This window comes from Cryptomeria japonica, chromosome 9 (assembly GCF_030272615.1).
Source record: "Cryptomeria japonica chromosome 9, Sugi_1.0, whole genome shotgun sequence".
Classification (NCBI taxonomy): domain Eukaryota; kingdom Viridiplantae; phylum Streptophyta; class Pinopsida; order Cupressales; family Cupressaceae; genus Cryptomeria; species Cryptomeria japonica.
In genome coordinates, this window is record NC_081413.1 from 490,022,269 (window position 1) to 490,042,102 (window position 19,834).

Here is a 19,834-nt window from a genome sequence, read left to right on the forward strand (position 1 = left end):
GATTTAGAAATCTTGGTTAGGAGGAGATACAGATTCATTCCCTTTGTCATCCACACCATCTATGGATATAGTACTTTGTAATCAATAAGGTCTTGAATCTTATGCCTCAACTGGCAACATTTCTCAGAGTCATGATGTGGTTGATGATGGTATTGACAGAATGTCTTAGGATCATGGAAAGATGACAATGGTTAGAAGGGTAAATTGGTTTGATGAGAGGAATTTGTAAAACATTAGGATTAATCAACCTCAATATTATACTATGCAAGGACTCAAAAAGAGGATTAATTATTTTCTAGAGTATTTGGATAAAGGGTCCACACTTGGTGTTGTGGCTACCACTTGAGTGTTGATGTTGTCATTTATCTTGATCAAACCTTTGTTGTGTTTCAATTTTGTAAAACATTTTTGAGCACTCTCATTCTTATCAACTGGAGCCTTTGAAGAAGATGATTCAAACTAGATCACTTGAAGTTGGTAATTATGAGGCACTACACATAGTTGCATGAAAGAAGTAAACTAAAATAATAGAAGCTTATCTCTAATATCCTTTTGTAAATTATCAATAAAGATTATTTGAACATCATGATTGGGAACATGATAAGCAATTTGTGAATGCAAATATTTATATCTACCAATAAAATTAATCATTTTTTTTAACTTCTTGCTTGCTATGAATCAAATAAGTCAAAGTATGTTATTTTAGAATTGTTGAATGAAATAATTAGCTAGATGTTGAAAATAAGTAATAGAATAAGGAGACAAAGAACAATACCATTGCAAGGCTTTATCTCTAAAAGTTTGGGAAAATGAATTTTCTATCATTATTTGACCATGAGAGAAACCACTACATGAGGTTTGAAATGTCTTCACATGAGTCAAGGGGTCACCTTTTCCATTGTATAACTCTAATTGAAGAATTTCCACTTTTTTAGGAGGAACCACATGGACAATCTTATCAAATAGCACTTGGCTCGCTACATCAAATATGAGAACATTGAACTTAGATTGAGATAAATAAGCCAATTTGTGTTGTAAAGATGAAACAATTTGAGCTAGGTTATTGATAGTGGCTTTTGTGGATGGAGGATTAATTTGTTTGTAAGTGGAGGTCGAGAATGAGGAACATTATGGTCTATTAGTGTGGGAGATGGTTGTGAAACAAATGGAATACTCATGGAAGGAGGTATGTAACAATTTTGATTAATAGGATTTCCCCCATGACTAACATGTGTAGGATTAAAATTTTGTGTGGAATTAGTCATGATAGAACATGTAAATGTAGGCGCCAAGGATGTAAGCATAGGAATGGAATGGTTAACTTGTCTAGTAGGTTGAGAGTAACCAAGGTCTTCAGCACAACTTTTGAATGGAATAATATTGGTATAACGATATGAGAAAGGTCATGCAACACATCCACACCCACCTTATCACTTGGAACCATTATTTTCATGTCTTCAATCAAGGGGATTGCCTCACTATCTAAGTATCATCGACCCATCCATTGTTGAATATTTTCAAACTCATTATCAATATTCTCCAATTGGTCAATAGCAACCCTAGTTAGTGATTCATTCTCATCATGAGAAGTATGTGAGGAATGATTCTCCATGATGTGGGGTATTTCATGTGTGGGGTTAGAGAAAGCACCAACATTCACATGGAATTGGTTATTCAACTAGGGCTCCATATCCTTAGTATTTAAACCTCAGGAAGCCCTTAGTCTATAACTTCTTCTTACTGGAATATAGGATGTAGGACTGAAGATAACAAAACTAATGCATAATGAGGGAAATATTGAATTCAAAGATCTTCAATGTACACTATGATTAAACAAAGAAATTTCTTTGCAAAATGATGGATTAAATAATCAATTAAAAATTGTGACTAATGATATTGAACAGTAAATGCATCTTAATTTAAACATAACATGTCATAACAATCAGATCTGAGAATACAATTGAAAAATTATGCAACCCACAAGTCAATTTTAGAAGAATAAATAATTTTTTTATGAATTTAACCTCTAAATTAAATTTTATAATTCAAGTGCATATATGATATATGGGTGCAAATATGAATGTTTAAGTGCATACAAATCAAATATAAGACTACAAATAAAAAATAACATTTGCAAATATAAAAAATGACAGGTTCACTCAAATGTAAGGTGGTGAAATTAGGGTTTCACCAATAAGGATAGTATAACCATCAATTTCACAAGATTGACCTCATATTTATAACAGGAGAGAAAAACTGATGGATCTAGCCACAATTCAATTAGAGAAGAGGGTTGTGATGAAGATTGCATTTATTATTTTTTGTTTTCCCTTTTAGAGAGTTGAAATTGTATTTGAATTGTAATGTTGGATCAAGGGAAAATGATGAGGAATTGGACCAACATAACAATGACATAATGAACTCTAGATTTCACACAAAGTTGTAGATAGAGATCTGAGAAAAGGAAATGTATTAGAACTTGTAGTTAAAAATCCAAGTTGAATTGTCGGGACCTAGGGGGTGGGAGCGACATGGTCTTGCAGATTTAAGGGAAAACAAGTGGGATTTTTTCTGGACTAGGAAGATGGATAGAATCCATTGCTAGAATATTGGGCTGAATTTTTTAGACCAAGATGGTGGGAGCTACCTGACCCTTCACTTGTTGTGCCTATAAAATATGAACTTGTTTGTCATCATTTGCTTTGTCAATATCTTCAGCTGCAGTACCTAAATCCATTTCCTTGATGAAGTTTTCTTGAATCCTCATGCAAAGGGTTTAGGATGTCATGTAAAATATATACATGGAAGGTTGATCATAGGTTCCATCTTGAATGCTTTGACTTGACTTGACCTCTCCTTTAATCCTTGATGAATGCTTGATAGTTTTATCACTTGAATTTGAATTGAAATTTCTAGAGTGTAATTTATTTCCAACTTGAGAGATATATCCCCAAATGAGGGGGGGTAGGATTCCTTTATACCTAACCATGCATTAAATGTTTAATTTTTTAGACTCAACCGATATGGAGCCTTATTTCTCACCCATTGGAGATGAATATTGTTGGGACCGAATTTGGGTCTTGAGTAGGAGGACCAGGGTTGTGGGGTTTCCTAGTCCAGCTAATCAGGACTCAAATTTGAACAAGGGCCAGAAAAGGAGTTGAAAATATAGAATCTTAGAGGGTGTGTTTAGCATCAAAGCAGCCATTGAGCACTGATAGATAGAACACCAAGGTGAGGTCTAGGTGATCAAATAGAATTATATGTAGATATAGTTTATGACTCTACATTAACAATTACAATTTAGGAGAATACATAATTGACCCAAATGCACTATTATCAAAATTCAGTATTTCTTTCATGCATCAACACTACATTTCAACACATATGACATGCACTCATGCAAAATCAATGCACATTGCACCTGAAGAAAGCATTACAATATCAATGCATTTTTTAACATATCAAGCATATAAACATATATCACCTCTTTCTCATTCAAATGCATCACTAACACAAGACAATGCAAGATAATGATGAGTATATGCCCAACAATGATTTTGTGAGCTCGGCTTCGGAGGATGATGAGGAATTTCACCCTCCTCCTAAAAATATCATCAAGACTTTTAAGAAGAAAAAGGTTCAGTTTTTAAAGGAGGAGAAGAGTCATAAAGATGAGAGTGAAGAGCATATAGAGATTCAACATGAGGAATCTATGGGAAAGGGTAACAGGGATTGTGCCCCTCACTCTGAGAATGAGGGTAATTTTCCTCAGCATGATTTTTATGCCCAAGATTCTAAGCAGATAGACTTAGACTCTGAGGAGTTACAGGACAAACCGGTGCCAATGCTTGACATTCTGGGTGCGGCCAGAAGCTCTTCAGTTGATCTTTACAGATTCCACCATTGGGCTTTTCATGAGATAAAAAAGTTATACTTGAAATAGAGAGTCGTGATAACTAAGTTGGATGGGAAGGAGGGTCTGACTCAGAAAGACAAATAGAACACCAATTTGTATAAAGGGAAAGTTATTCAGAATGTGATAGATAGTGTTACTTGGACTACAAATGAAAAGAGCATGATGTTAGAGTGTTTGAAGAAAAATGGTGAGGCAATTGAGCTCTTAAAGAACATATTTGACAAAAGATTGAGGGGTTCAACAAGAAGGTAGCACAGATTGAGGAAGCGCTAAAGAAAATTATGGAAAACAGTGCTTCTATGATGAAGATTTTTGCTACCAACATGAATGCTTTGGTTACCAGGCTGGAGAAAATTCACAATGAGAAGAATGTTATTGACTTGGAGAAGGATGTTGGAGTTTCCAGCTCGAAGGCTATTCCTCGCTCATCGAGGAGGAATAGGCATAGTGCTAAAATGGTGGTGGATTCTCTTCCACAATATCTTCTACATCTTAAAGATGTTGCCAAGACCATGTTGATGCTAGAAAAGGAGGCCTCTCAGGCCTTAAATGTTTTTAAGTAGTTTTTGTTAGTTATTGTCTCTGCCAACTTTTTGTTGTTGTTGCTTGGGTTGTTGGTCTGTATTGTTTTTTTCTTATTGCAGCTAGTTTTTTGTGTTTATCTATGTGGTGTCCTCATCTTTAATGCTTTACTTTTTAGCAGCTTTGTAAGGGGTTTCGGGTCCCCATAAAACCTGTTTTTGCTTAATAAAAAATACAAGACAAATCATAAAGCTTTATCATGAGCCAAAATAATAGCATTCCTTCTTAAATAAAGATTATTTTCAATCAAACAAAAACACACAAGGTTCACTACACATTCAAAAATAATATAATAAAAAACATCAATAAGGAATTCGCAAATAAAGGAAACTTCTCAAAAGATTCAAGGGTTTAACTAACCCTCAACAATAATAACTTCTCAAACATATCATGCAAGAGAAAAACTAAGCAACATTTGCTACCTATAGCACGCACACATGAGGTCCTAACACATTCTAATGTACACAACAAGAAACACACAAAAGAGTGATCATTCTCCACCTTAGGAGACTCTCTACTAGAGAAAATTTCCTTCACTATCAATTTTGATAATTCCTATAAGGAAACCTTCCTCCTCAAACATATTTCATGGGTTGACACACATAATACCTCTAGTAAGACACACTAAGGCACTTAAGGAAATAAACAAACTAATATTATCCACAAGCACTTGAGAAACCATGCATCAAGAAAAACAACTAAATGGGGAAAAGCATGAACCAAATATCCTAATGGAATAATAAGGTATTTAATACTAGATGTAATGCCCCAAGCTAACACATATAAGACAAAACTTGTAAGACAACTTTTTTCAAACAACAAGATATGTAAAATGCATGTCAGACTTGCACAAAAAAATGCATACAAGTATCATAGAAACACATAATTGCAAGAGAATTAACCATAAAAAATGACCTCATCATTTATACAAGCAATAAAATACTTACCAATTGTGAATTAAGTCATCACAATGAACTTACGAGAGTGGATACAACACTCAAATGATGATTGGTACACACCAATGATTATGTTCTCTCAAAAATCCACACAAGGATAGGAGGAGAAAATCATCAATCTCAAATCTACCATACACACACACATAGATACTCTCACAACACCCATAAAAACCAACACATTGGGTCAAATCACTAGGAGCAATACCCCTCGACTAGATAACCAATTATTAATTTTTAAAATGAGTAGGTTGAGGGCACATCAACCTCCAATCCACTCAACCAAAACCTTAAAGAACACATAAACATAAGGGAAAATATTCCCAAGAGGTTTTATATCTAGGAGATCCGCATCCTCCATTAACTAGAACAATGGCATGTCCCTTTCAAGTAATGACACACTTCCTCAAGAAAGGAGATGCTATAAGATTTGGTGTATGAAACCTATCAATGAAAAAATAAAATGGTAAGATTCTCAAAGTGAAGGAGAACACCTTTTGTAAACAAATTCTCCCTAATAAATGACTAGAAGATCCAACTAGATGATGAAACAATAAAATAGGACACTAGAGGATACTAGCACCCAAAGATGACACTAGCACCTAGAGAGGACACTAGTGTAAGTTCTCAAGTTTTTAGGTATAGTGCTAGACTCCCAATCTAGTATTGGAGTACTACTCTAGCAGTCCACAATAGGAATTGTAGGCCTTGCTAAGAATTATAGTCCTATCCTAGCACTAGAGTTCTAGCCAATGAGAAAACCCTAGATATCATTTGGTCCTCATGATTTACAAAACACTTAGAAAATGCAAGGAAATCATCCTTAATGAAAGATAAAATCTAAAATGGAAAAATAACCAAGGAATCAAGAAGGTTTTAGACATAGTACAATCTTGTCTCACACAATCCCACAAAGGAGAAAAATCCTAAGGGCTAGGGGAGCTCCAAGAGACTACCACAAGGCCAATGACACAAGGGATGAAGAGGAAATGTGTTTCACACTCCTTGGCCCTCCCAAGCCTACTCGAAGAACCCTAAATGTCCATTCAATAATGTGGTTCTCAATGAAACACTAGGTGCACAAGACATAAGATGATAGTTAAAGACTCAATAATCAAAACATGCTTTATAAAAATAAAAAAATCATTTTGAACCCAAAGGAAAGCTGAAATATTTTTATTTTATCCCAAACAACATATAATATTAAAGAACATCCAACATATCAAGTGTATGTGGCTCCAATACCAAGTTGCTTAAAAGAAACCTTAACATATATACCCCTTATGTGGTACACTAAGGAGGTCCAATGTTTACATTGCATATAAGGAAGAGGACTTAAATATCCTTCAATTAATTTTTTATAATATTTTAAAAGAATAAAGAAATAATTGAAATGATAAACCTTACTACACGAAGATGATCATGGAGCTCCTCCAAGATCCTTGGTCCTTAGTAGTGGTTTCCATGCCACCTAACCTCATAGAATGATTAATTTCACTCCCAACATGCTAGGAGATTGTCACAAAAGCCACACACACACCCACACATACACCAAACATAATGGGATGAGGCTTAAACACATGCCATACAATGAGTATATAATCAACATGCACATTGTTAAAAAATATTCAATCAACATCACAAGATGAATCACGTACAAAACCTCATTAGGAACAGAAACCAATGACATAAAACAAGCTACTCACATTGGGCACAATCATCAATGACACAAATATAAAATCCTCATCAATCTCAATCACTGATTATAAAACAATAAAATGTTATTGGGAAAAATCACCAACGACATAAACAACAAACACTCAAAAGAACATACACAAGGAGTTCCAAGATAAGATGCTAGAGAGGAGGCAAGGAGAGTCATCATTGAGCTTGAAGGGATGGATAAGTGGGGCTTGTTTTCATCTACTCATCCCATGAGGAACCCAACCTACAAGTCATAACACTCCTAGGGCGTGCATGTACTCTATACTAATGATGAGCCTAAATTAGCATTCCAACCATGCCATAGGAATTGTTATCTTAATTATTTTATTTCCCCAATGTTATTATTTATCAGTTATTAATAAAATTCCCCAACAAGATATCCTTGGACCTCTTTGTTCTTGAGAAATGTTGGGAGCCACTCCACTATAACTTTCTAGTACCTTCATCCTAGGTTGATCATGACTCCTTGCAATTGAGTGTGGCATAGAAAACAAGGCACAAATGCATGACATAAAAATCTAGCTTAAAATATAAAAAATGATGTTAACATGATCCTTATAAAGTGATGGATTTTTGTTTTTAAAATTTAGGCAACCAACTCATTATTTGAATCAATTTCAATTGGCAAGTCTTTGAAGATAATTGAAATTATAAAATTAATCCTCTAATGAAGCAGTAAAATGAAGGGCAATAAATTATTTTATAGATATTAACATTAAGTGTCAAAATTGTCATAAAATTTCCTTTTACAACAAATTTCCATTTGAAAACTAGCAAGTACATGTGAAATAACCTTAGGAAGCTTCCCTCAAATTCATTTCATTCCAACTTTTAAAAAACTAAAAATGAATAATTTTCCTATATTTCCAGTCAAAAATAAGAAATTTTATTCCTCTTAACTTGTGATGAATCTCATCATAAAAATTTAACACATTAAGTGAAAAGATAATACAAAATCCCCTTAAAAAGGTTTAACTCCACCCCCCCATATTTAGATAGATTTAATTTTTCATGAAACTACTTAAAAAGCCTTCAAAAAATGTTCAAGAAAAATATTCAATTTTGCAATTTTGATCATATCAAAAGTTCCCTTTTCCCTGAGAGATGCCAAGATAAATCAAAACAAACAAAAAATTAAAAATATTTTTGGGTGATGTAGGATTGCTTGTGAAACTAGATGCTCTTGCATCATTTCAACTTGCGATCCTTGGTTGAGAGGATGTTTGGTGTTGTACCATAGTATACTCTTGATTGCACATTAGAGTGTCTACATGATATTGTTATATCATTATATCATGATATGCTCATAATTATGTAGTTGGAGCTTTGATAATGATCTAGATAGTTCCCTTGATAGTAAGTACATTGCTCATGTTCTTGAGAGATTCATGAGTCTGGTATTGCGTTTGGAGCTTAGTATGAATTGATCAATTGTGAGTGCTAATGGATACTTGGAACTTGGGTGAGGCATTTGTTGAGACAATTAATCTTTGGAGGTTTTAGCACGAAGTTTGAGGAGCATGCCCTTGGAGATGGAAATGAGTGATTGTGGCTTGGTCTATCCTAGAGGATCACTCTTGTTCCCCATTCTTGGTCTAGACAATGGATAATTATATAAGAGATATTCCCCATCTTGTTTAAATAGATGCATTATGCTTTATGTTTTTTCTTCTCATGGATAGTTGTATATAACATGGGTTAGATATTTTATGTGTTGGTTTCACATAGAAAAAATATTTAATATATAAGAAACATAGTACCAAAAAGAAACCATGGGCTCAATGGTTTTGTGTACTTATGGTTTTGAGGAACATGGTTTTACCTCATCACTTGGTTGTATCCGTGTGAGCTTGATTCTATAAAATAAATCACATGTTTAGTGGTTGAGGTTGGTTGTTAGTGGTTTTGTCTTTCTTTTCATTGTATTAAGGGGTAAGTGCACAAAGATGATGTGCAAAAAAGGGGTACAAGTAGACACTTTTTTTCTGAAATCGGGTGAACTTGAACTTGGAGGCGAAAGTTGAAAGTCATCCACTCAAGATATGAAAATAATCAAAGAACAAATATTATAGTACTCTGAATCTAGTTTCCAAACTACTAAAATTTTCCAAATCTGGATAAGATTAAGGGGGTCAAATCCTTCGCACACGAAAAATAGACCCTAATTTTTTTTCTAAAAAACATAACATAGTGTCTAATGTGCACATCAAAAAAGTCATAGTTATATTTAGTATTTTGACAAATCCTTTGGTAGAAAGATAGTTAAGAGTGAGCACTATAAGTTGTGTATTTTTTGTAATTTTTTGTTGAGTATTTTTTTTATGATTTTTCCAATCAAGCACATCCTGAAAATCAGGTCCCTGTTCGTGCATGAAGTATAGCTTGCACCAAAACAATTAAAAATACGATTAAAAAAAAATTGTAAAGAATCGAGTGCACTACAATAATATATAAAGTTTTTAAAATTTGGATAAGTAGATCAAAAGTTATTAAAAAAATGGTTCACGTATGTCTCTGAGAACTATGGAGACACTGGTAAAAGAAATTCAAGAATAATGTTATTGTTGTTCAAATTTTAAAAAAATTATATGGTTATAAAGCTCAGTTTATGGGTGAAAATATGGTGGAAATTTTAGAAATACCCAGCTGATGAAGTGTAAACCTGATGATGAAAAAGTCGAGAAACCAAGTTAATAAAACAAAACACATCAAAAAGGAGAGAAATCGAGGGAAATCAAACTTCCAACCCACAACTTTGTCATCTAGGCCTATTTACAAGCCTAAACAGTCAAAAGCGTGTATGGGTTCCCTGTACTATAAATAGCGTGCATGGGGTATTTTTAAAACAAAACCATGTATGGGGTGTCTTTACAATAAGCATCGTGTACGTGGTGTTAAAGCTAAAACAGAGTGTACACACTTCTGCCTGCATTTAAAATGTGGGTGTGTGCATACATATATGTAAAATATGATATTTCATGTATATATATGTATATATAATGTGTATATATATAAAATATAATATATATATATATACATGTATATAATATATATTATATATTATATAATATATATTATATATTATATATTATATAATATATTATGTATATATACACACACATATGTGTGTATGTATGTGTATTGCCTTTTGATATTTTGTCTATTATATGTATATGTGTATGTACGTATATTGATATATATTGTCTTTTGATATATTATTGTATTGTATTGTATTCATCTCTCTCTCACTCTCTCTCAGGACCCTACATAACACCTAATGACCTCTTTGGACCATGTATGATATCTCAAGGTGTCAAATGGTGTCTTAAGGGGTCATATGGTGTTGTAACACATGTGTGGCTCAATTAAGACCCCACATGACCCCTAATGACATCATGTGACATGTCTTCCTCTCCCCACATCTCCTTCCCTCCCTTTTCTTTCCCTCTCTCTCTCCCTCCCTCCCTTCCTCCCCCATCTCTCTCTCTCTCTCTCTCACCCTCTCCCTCCCTTCCTCACCCTCCCTCCCTCCCTCCCTCCCTCCGGACCCCACATAACACAACATGACCCTTTAGGAGCATATAATATCCTAAGGGGTCATACAGTGTCCTAAGGGGTCATAAGACACCATATGACCCCTTAGAACACCATACAACCCATAACGACACCATATGGTGTCGTAAGGGGTCATATGTTGTCTTAAAGGGTGGTAGGACATTATATGACCCCTAAGAACACATTACATGACCCATAACGACACCCAAGGGGTCATATGGTGCCCTAAGGGGTCATAGGACATTGTATGACCCCACATAACATCACATGACCCTTTAGGAGCATATGACGTCCTAAGGGGTCATACGGTCTCCCTACCCCCTTTATCTCCCTTACTTTATATTGTTGTATTGCAATTAGGTCTGCCATGTAGTGGTCACCATTTGGATGAACAGTAGACCTAATAATCCCAAGGTCCACAGTTTGAGCACCAGAGGCTATGCTTTCCTTGATATTCTTAGCATTTGAATCAATGTACAAAACCCATTGTGCATCATCCCTCAACCCCACTCCTCCTGTTGTTGGGCTTTGGGCAATCTTTGGTAATGCACATTTTTTCCATCCTCTCTCTCTTTTTTTCTCTCTCTATCACTCTCTCTCTCTTCCATCCTCTCTCTCTCTCTCTCTCTCTCTCTCTCTCTCTCTCTCTCTCTCTCTCCCTTTTCCACCCCCTCTCTCCATGTTCCATTCTCCCTCCCTCTCCCCCCCCCTCTCTCTCCCCCTCTCTCTCCCTCTCTCCCCCTCTCCCTCTCTCTCCCTCACTCCCTCCCTCCCTTTCTCCCCCTCTCCCTCCCTCCCTCCATTTTCCACCCTCTCTCTCTCTCCCTTTTCTATTTTCTTTCTCCCTCCCTCTCCCTCTCTCCCTCTCTCCCCCTCACCCTACCTCTCTCTCTCTCCCTCTCCCCCTCTCCCTCCCGCTCCATCCCCTCTCCCTCTCCCTCCCTCCCTCCCTTTTCCTTCACATTTTATTTACTACAAAAAGTGTGTATGGTGTACTGGGACTATTAGTTTGCTGGTCTACTAAACATTTTAAGGCCTAACAATGCATACAGGGTCTTTATACATTAAAAGCGCGTAAATGATACCGACAATATTAACGTTGGTCTGCAAATATTTTTAGGGCCTACCAGCACGTACGCAGTTACTAAAAAGACCGCTATGCGGTACTGGGACATATACTTTTAGTTGCCCAACCGCCTCAATGACCTCAAAAGAAGTTTTTGAGGTTGTTGAAGGCCCCACTACAACTGTGTTTGCGCTGCTATGACTATTTTATACATATAAGTAAGTGAATTTTTTGTTTTTGCATGATTTCAAAAGATTGAATTATTGTTATTATAAATTTTGTTAATGTTATTGTGATTTTTTAATAGTTTTGATTCAAAAAAACAATTATAATTCTGAAATTTATGGTTATTTGATTATTTATGAACTTTTGTTTACATATATATGTAATGTGATTCTATTTTGGACAACCAATATCAACCATGGGAAAGAACAAGGGAGGAACGATGGAACAAGAGGCTGAAAAGGAAAGACAAAGACAACGTATGAAGAAATTGTGTGACATAAGAATAATGGGACAAGAAGGTATGTCATCCTCAACATTTCAACTCAATTTACCAAACAAACATAATGCACCTAATGCAATTGAAGAAGAGACATTTTATTTACTATATGAACCTAATGCAATTGAAGAAGAGACCACATTGACTAATCAATAAAAAGATGAGCATACACCTGCTTTATTTGATGAATTGAATGTACCCAATGCATGCAATGCATCGATGTTAACACCTCCTATAATCATTCGTAGGAAACCAAAGTATCTAATTGACATTGATAAGAATATATTGAAGCCAATGCCCGATAATGTGAATGAACGAACTTGTAGGAGAATGGTTAAAAGAATATGGCAAAATTATTTTGAAAACTTAAATCAAACCACAAGATGTCAATTAATTGTTCAAATGATTAAAAATTTGAATTTTAGAGAGAGAATAAAAATTATAGGCCTAAGATCATCTGAAAGTAACATCGAAAGAACTATTGTGAGAAATTTATTTGATGCATTTCAAGCTATTGGTTCAAAATCACGTACTAAATATTCTAATGTTACTCAACATGTGATTACATCAACCATAATGAGCAAGAAAATTAAAAAATATCATTTGATAAGAAAAACAAGTAAGTCATTAAATGTTAGTAGAACAATATTAAGTAAAGCATTACAAAGGCGGGAAAAAATAGAGGAACCTAACGATAATTATCTTTGGGCATTCTCGGGTAGACTATCACGCAAAGACAAGGTTGTTGTTGATGCACTAAGAACATTAATTGAAAATTTTTGGCATGACAACATAAGAGTTTTGCCCAACCAAAGAGATGTTGTTAGAAGGCGAATCAGGTCTATAAATCATGAGCCACATACCAAACATTATTTGGATATGACTCAAACAAAATTTTATGAAAGATTCCTTGAAAATGTTCCTCAAATAAGAATTTGTCAAAGATTTTTTGAAATGGCAAAACCTTTCTATATTAAAATTAATCATGTATGCACCACGTGTTGTTGTAGGATGCATATTGAATTTTCCATGCACTATGATATTTTTCATCATATTTGTTCTACTTTGCACACTAACGATGTTTTACAGGAATGCAATACACAAGCACCTCCTAAGTCGGCAACAGAATTTATTTCAAGTGTGCTATGTAATAGACATGATGGTTGCATTTATTATAATATGCCTTGTTTGGAAGGCTCTTGTGTTATATGTGGTGGTTTGCAACGTTTACCAAGATGTGTACATTTGGAGAGCACACATGAAATTGGTACGAAACTAGTTTCTTTTGGAAAATACAAGATAGTCACATATGGAGTTAAAGATGGAAATTTTTTGAAGAGATGTGAGTTAGTGAAAAATGATATATGTGTAGCTGACTTTATGAAAATATTTCAAGAGAAACCAGTTTATGAGTACATAATGCATACACGTAGAGCTCAATGATTAGATGCGCAATTCAAGTTATGAAAGGGTACATTTCCTCTTGGCACCATTGTCTCTATCATTTATTTTGCTGAAAATTATACACTACAACCTCAAAATGAAGTGAAAACTATGTATTATCATTCTACACAAGTTTCTACTTTTGTACACATAACATTCATGCATGCAGATGATAACACAAAGGAGAATAGAAAGGTTGTAAGAGAGTATCACTTCTACATAAGTGATGATCATACTCATTCATCAAAGTTTGTACAAGGATGATTTAAAGTTTTATATGATAATTTAAAGGAAAAAACATACAATACAACCAACACTTAATATGGTCAGATAATTACACCGCACATTTCAAGAATGCAAGGATGTTTTATTGGTTGACAATGATGCATATGACAAGCAGTGTACAACATTTTTGAAATTTTACTAAGGCTGGACATAGTAAGGTAGAGAATGACGGTGTAGGAGCATGTGTAAAAAGAGCCCTAGGTAGAGAAGAATTGAAATATGAAGGTGGTGCTGAGTTGATAGATGCAGAAACAATTGTGCAATCGTGTAACTCTACAATGGGTCCAGGTAATCTAGGTACGCCAATAGTTCGTAGATATTTTTAGTTTATCACTAAATCTAACATTGAAAACTATCTAGATTGTTGTACAGTTCTAGGATCGAGTGACATGCACTCATTTATAAATTCAAATGCAAGTTTACTAGTAATTTATACGAGACAGATGGTATGCTTTTTCTCTTAATGCATGTATTTTTTGTGGGAAGAATGTGAATCACAAGAGTGGGTTGACAAATGGTTTTGTAGATCATTGGTTTTCATTGATACATATCAAATTCCCAAAGCACTACAATTGAGCCAGATGCAGACATCAATGGATTTTGACCATGTACTTGACCTAGTGGATTCAGGTGATTTTTTGAGTTAATTTTTTTTTAACTATTCTTTTTGGTTCATTTTTTTGTACATTACACTTTATTTTTGGTATTAATTATCACTTTATAAAATGTAGGTCATGTGTATGCAGTTGTTGCATAAGAGAACAATGAATAAGGAACATATTACTTTTTGTGTCGCTATGTTGAGCCTAAAAAAATTTTGACAACTACAATCATTGACAGAGAGGGTATTGAGTACCCAATAGGGTCTGTTGTCGTGACAGGAACATGGCTTAGGAGATACCATATCAAGAATTATGATGTTTTGTTGTTCGAGGACTTAGAAACACATAGACATATTCTTCATTTCTCTAACCTTGTTGTTGCAACAAATATTCATTTGATGAAGTATCATGGTAGACCTCATAACTAGATTTTATGGAAAGTTTGTGAATATGACCACAAGGCAATACTTGACACAATACGGGTTAGAGTTGATCCTGAAGGCTCACTTGATTGATTCTATGGTTCAAAGTAGAATGATTTTGAGAATTTTGTATATATCGTCGGTGAATTGTTCTATGTTCATTTTTTGTATATATAAATGCCCATGAGCTGATTTGTACATGTTTAGGGGCATAATTTTGTATATTTAAATGGTCGTTGGTTTGTACATATTTAGATGCCAAATTTTGTATATTAAAATGGCGATGAGCTGAATGCACATATTTAAATGCCAAATTTTGTATAAAAGCCCATGAGATGATTTGTAACAATTTTTTTTGTATATTTAAATAGCCAAGAGCTTACTTTTCCATATTTAGAGGCAAATTTTTGAATAATGTGTGACAATGTTTTGTGACTATGTTTTGAGTTTATGTGATGTGATAAGGTCGATCATGACCATTCTTGATAAGGTCAATCATGAGCATTCTTGATTCTTGTATAATCATGGAGAATTATTTGAGTGATTATTGGGTCATGGGAGTTATAGATTGATTCTAGATACAATTTGAGCAAAAATTGTCATTATTGTCAAAAATGTTGTCAAGCAACTTCTACATCGCGCCAGTAGGGTATGACTCTCGATGTTTCGGTACTTTTGGAGGCACAATAGGAGCATGAATAGTGTAAAACTACCCACCCGGACATGCTCCTAATGTTGGTTTGTGCACACAACGAACAAAATCAATTCTAGCCTATCTTGCAACTTTGCATTGCATGTAACTAACGATTTTTGCAATAGGCAAAAAAATGTTATCAATTGAAAATGGCTCCAAGTCGTTAAAAATTGAAATAGTCTATTGTAGATGAGCCTCAAATGACACTGCAGTTTCAAACAGATTGATCATATGTATACTGTATTTGGAGAAACAGTCCATCAAAGTTTGACAATTTTTGGACTAGGGCACTTGAGAGATCGCATCAGTAGGGTATGGCTCTCGATGCTCTGACACTTTGGGAGGCATGACAGGAGAGTTCCTAGCATAAACCTACCCACTCAAATGTGATCGTGACGTTGGTTTGTGCACACGACAAATGGAATCAATTCTAGCTTATCTTGCAACTTTGCATTACATGTAATTGATAGCTTTTGCAGCAGGCGAAAAAATGCTACCAAATGAAAATGGCTTTGATTTGTTAGAACCCATGATAGGCCATTGTAGACGAGCCTCACATGACCCTGCAGATTCAAACGGATTGAACATGTCTATCCTGGATTGGGAGAAATAGTCCGTCAAAGTTTGACAATTTTTTGGACTCGGGACACTTGAGAGATTGCATTGGTAGGGTATGGCTCTCAACGTTCCAATGCTTTAGGAGGCACGATAGGAGCATGCCTACCATAAACTTGCCCACCCAGATAATCTCATGATGTTGGTTTGTGTACACAATGAATGAAATCAATTCTAGCCTATCTTGCAACTTTGCATTGCATGCAACTGACGATTGTTGCAGTAGGCAAAAAAATGCTACGAATTGAAAATGGCTTTGAGTTGTTAAATTGGGATAGGCCATTGTAAACGAGCCTCACATGACACTATAGGTTAAAACAAATCAATCATATGTATTCTAGATTGGGAGAAACAGTTTGTCAAAGTTTGACGATTTTTTGGACTTAGGGCACTTGAGAGATTGTGTCGGTAGGGTATGGCTCTCGACATTCTGGTGCTTTGGGAGGTATGATAGGAGCATTCCTAGCATAAACCTTCCCACCTGGATATGCTCATGACATTGGTTTGTGCACGTGACAAACAAAAACAATTCTAGCCTATCTTGCAACTTTGCATTGCATGCAACTAATGGTTTTTGCAGCAGGCGAAAAAATGCTACCAATTGAAAATGGCTTTGATTCGTTATAAAATGAGATAGGCCATTGTAGATGAGCCTCACGTGACACTAAAGGTTCAAACAGATTGATCATATGTGTCTTGGATTGGGAGAAATAGTTCATCAAAGTTTGACAATTTTTTGGACTTAGGGCACTTGAGAGATCGCATCGGTAGGGTATGGATCTCGACGTTCCGACGCTTTGGGAGAGACGATAGGAGTATGCCGAGCGTAAACCTGCCCACCTGAACGTGCTCGTGACATTGGTTTGTGCACACGATGAACAAAATCAATTCTATCCTATCTTGCAACTTTTCATTGCATGCAACTGACATTTTTTGCTACAGGTAAAAAAATGCTAACAATTGAAAATGCCTTTGAGTCATCAAAAACCGAGATAGGTCGTTGTAGGCGAGCCTCATGTGACCCTACAAGTTCAAATTGATCGAACATATGTGTCATAGATTGGGAGAAACAGTCCATCAAAGTTTGACAATTTTTTGGACTTGGGGCACTTGAGAGATCGTGTTGCTAGGGTATGGCTCTCAACATTTTGACGTTTTGGGAGGAACGAAGGGAGCATGCCTAGCGTAAACTTGCCCACTCGGACGCGCATGCGATGTTGGTTTGTGCACATGATGAACATAATCAATTCTATCCTATCTTGCAACTTTGACAACTCTGACAACTTTGACAACAACTGAGCAAATTTTACATCTTTTATCCAAATGAGCCCAAACTTTGACAACAATTAAGCAACTTTGACAATAATTGAGCAACTTTTACATCTTCTATCCAAATGACCACAAACTTTCACAAATGGCTTCAAATGATCATTAGTGGTCCCAAATTACCTTATTTAGATAAAACAATGGTAAAACAAGATGAGAACCAAAATTTGACCATTGCGAGCATGAGGGTGCTCTCACACCACACACATTGACAATATAAATGAAAGGAATCAAAAGCATCCACTAATCATTACCATGGATCAAATCTAACCATTACTATTGAATTTCATTTTCATTGAAACAAAGAGTTTTGTAGGGTTAATTCAACATTTTAGAAAGTTTATCAAATCATATTCCACGATTGCAACATTTTATTTCATAGATTTTTGTCGTTTATATTCATATTGTTGATTACATAGGCAAATATTCATTTAACTTTATAAAAGGGCAGCCACCAAATACAACGAATGCACAATAATGAACTCAATACGAGGAGTTTTGTAGGGTTAATTCAACATTTTAGAAAGTTTGTCAAATCATATTCCACGATTGCAATATTTTATATCATAGATTTTTGTTGTTTATATTCATATTTTTTATTACATAGGCAAATAATCATTTAAATTTATAAAAGGGCAGCCACCAAATACAACGAATACACAATAAAGAACTCAATGCGCATTTATTGGATCAAATATAAATATTTATATATCAAAAAAGGCATGTATGCCAAGTCAATACAAGTATTACAAAAATGTGGCATATGCCATGTCCAAATCAATATACAATAAAAATGTAGAATATATCTACATGTATTGGTCATTCAATGACCACAACTAACACTATATGATCCTATACTTGTGGTGGATCATCAAAATCGAGCCTCTTCGATGTAGTACGTGACTTTGTAGATGGCTACAAAACCATAATTTAAAAGCCAAGTTAGAATCCTTTTGTAGAAAATAGTTCACAATTATCAACATAACTATGCATTTAATTATAATTTCTTTGCAATTGAAATGTATATTACCTCATTGGTTGATCTTGGATCTAATGTCTTCACTCTCTTCTCCTTGTCAGTCTTAGGATTTTTCTTGAACACAAACTTCAAAGGATCCAAGTTATGGCCGAACCGCGAAGGGGGCTATTGTAGATTAAATGTACAATTAATACAATGTACTAACATATATACACCAAAAATACTAAAAATCTATAATATAGAGAACAAAAGTGTACCGGAGCTTGAGATGCTTCTCCAATAGACTGAGGAGGGTTCACCATTGATGGAGTAGTTGTTGCTATTACCTGTACAAAAAATGATTAAAGATTAAATACAATTAATATAATGATAATTATTGTAGGTTAAAAACAATTAATGCAATATATCAAACAAAAGTGTTTCGGAGCCTGAGATGCTTCTCCAGTACACAGAGGAGGGTTTTCCATTGATGAAGCAGCTATGGATATTTCCTGTATGAAAAAATGATAAGATTATAATTTATCACAAGTTCACATGTACATGTGTGTTTAATCATCAAATCAAGAAAATAAAGTAGAGATATATACCTCTACCATCTCTCGATCCTCGATCGTTGTAGGTGAGCCTCACGTGACCCTACAGGTTCAAATTGATTGAACATATGTGTCATGGATTGAGAGAAACAGTCCATCAAAGTTTGACAATTTTTTGGACTTAGGGAACTTGAGAGATCGTGTTGGTAGGGTATGGCTCTCAACATTCTGACGCTTTGGGAGGAACGACGAGAGAATGCCTAGCGTAAACCTGTCCACCCGGACGCGCTTGCGATGTTGGTTTGTGCACATGATGAGAGTAATCAATTCTATCCTAGCTTGCAACTTTGACAACTCTGACAACTTTGACAACTTTGACAACAACTGAGCAACTTTGACAACAACTGAGCAAATTTTACATCTTTTATCCAAATGAGCCTAAACTTTGACAACTTTGACAACAACTGAGCAACTTTGACAATAATTGAGCAACTTTTACATATTTTATCCAAATGACCACAAACTTTCACAAATGGCTTCAAATGATCATTGAATGCTAAATGGGCTCACTAGCCCCACCTACAGCAACTAATGGCTCATCATTCGGTACAAGAGGGTGTGCTAACTATGTCC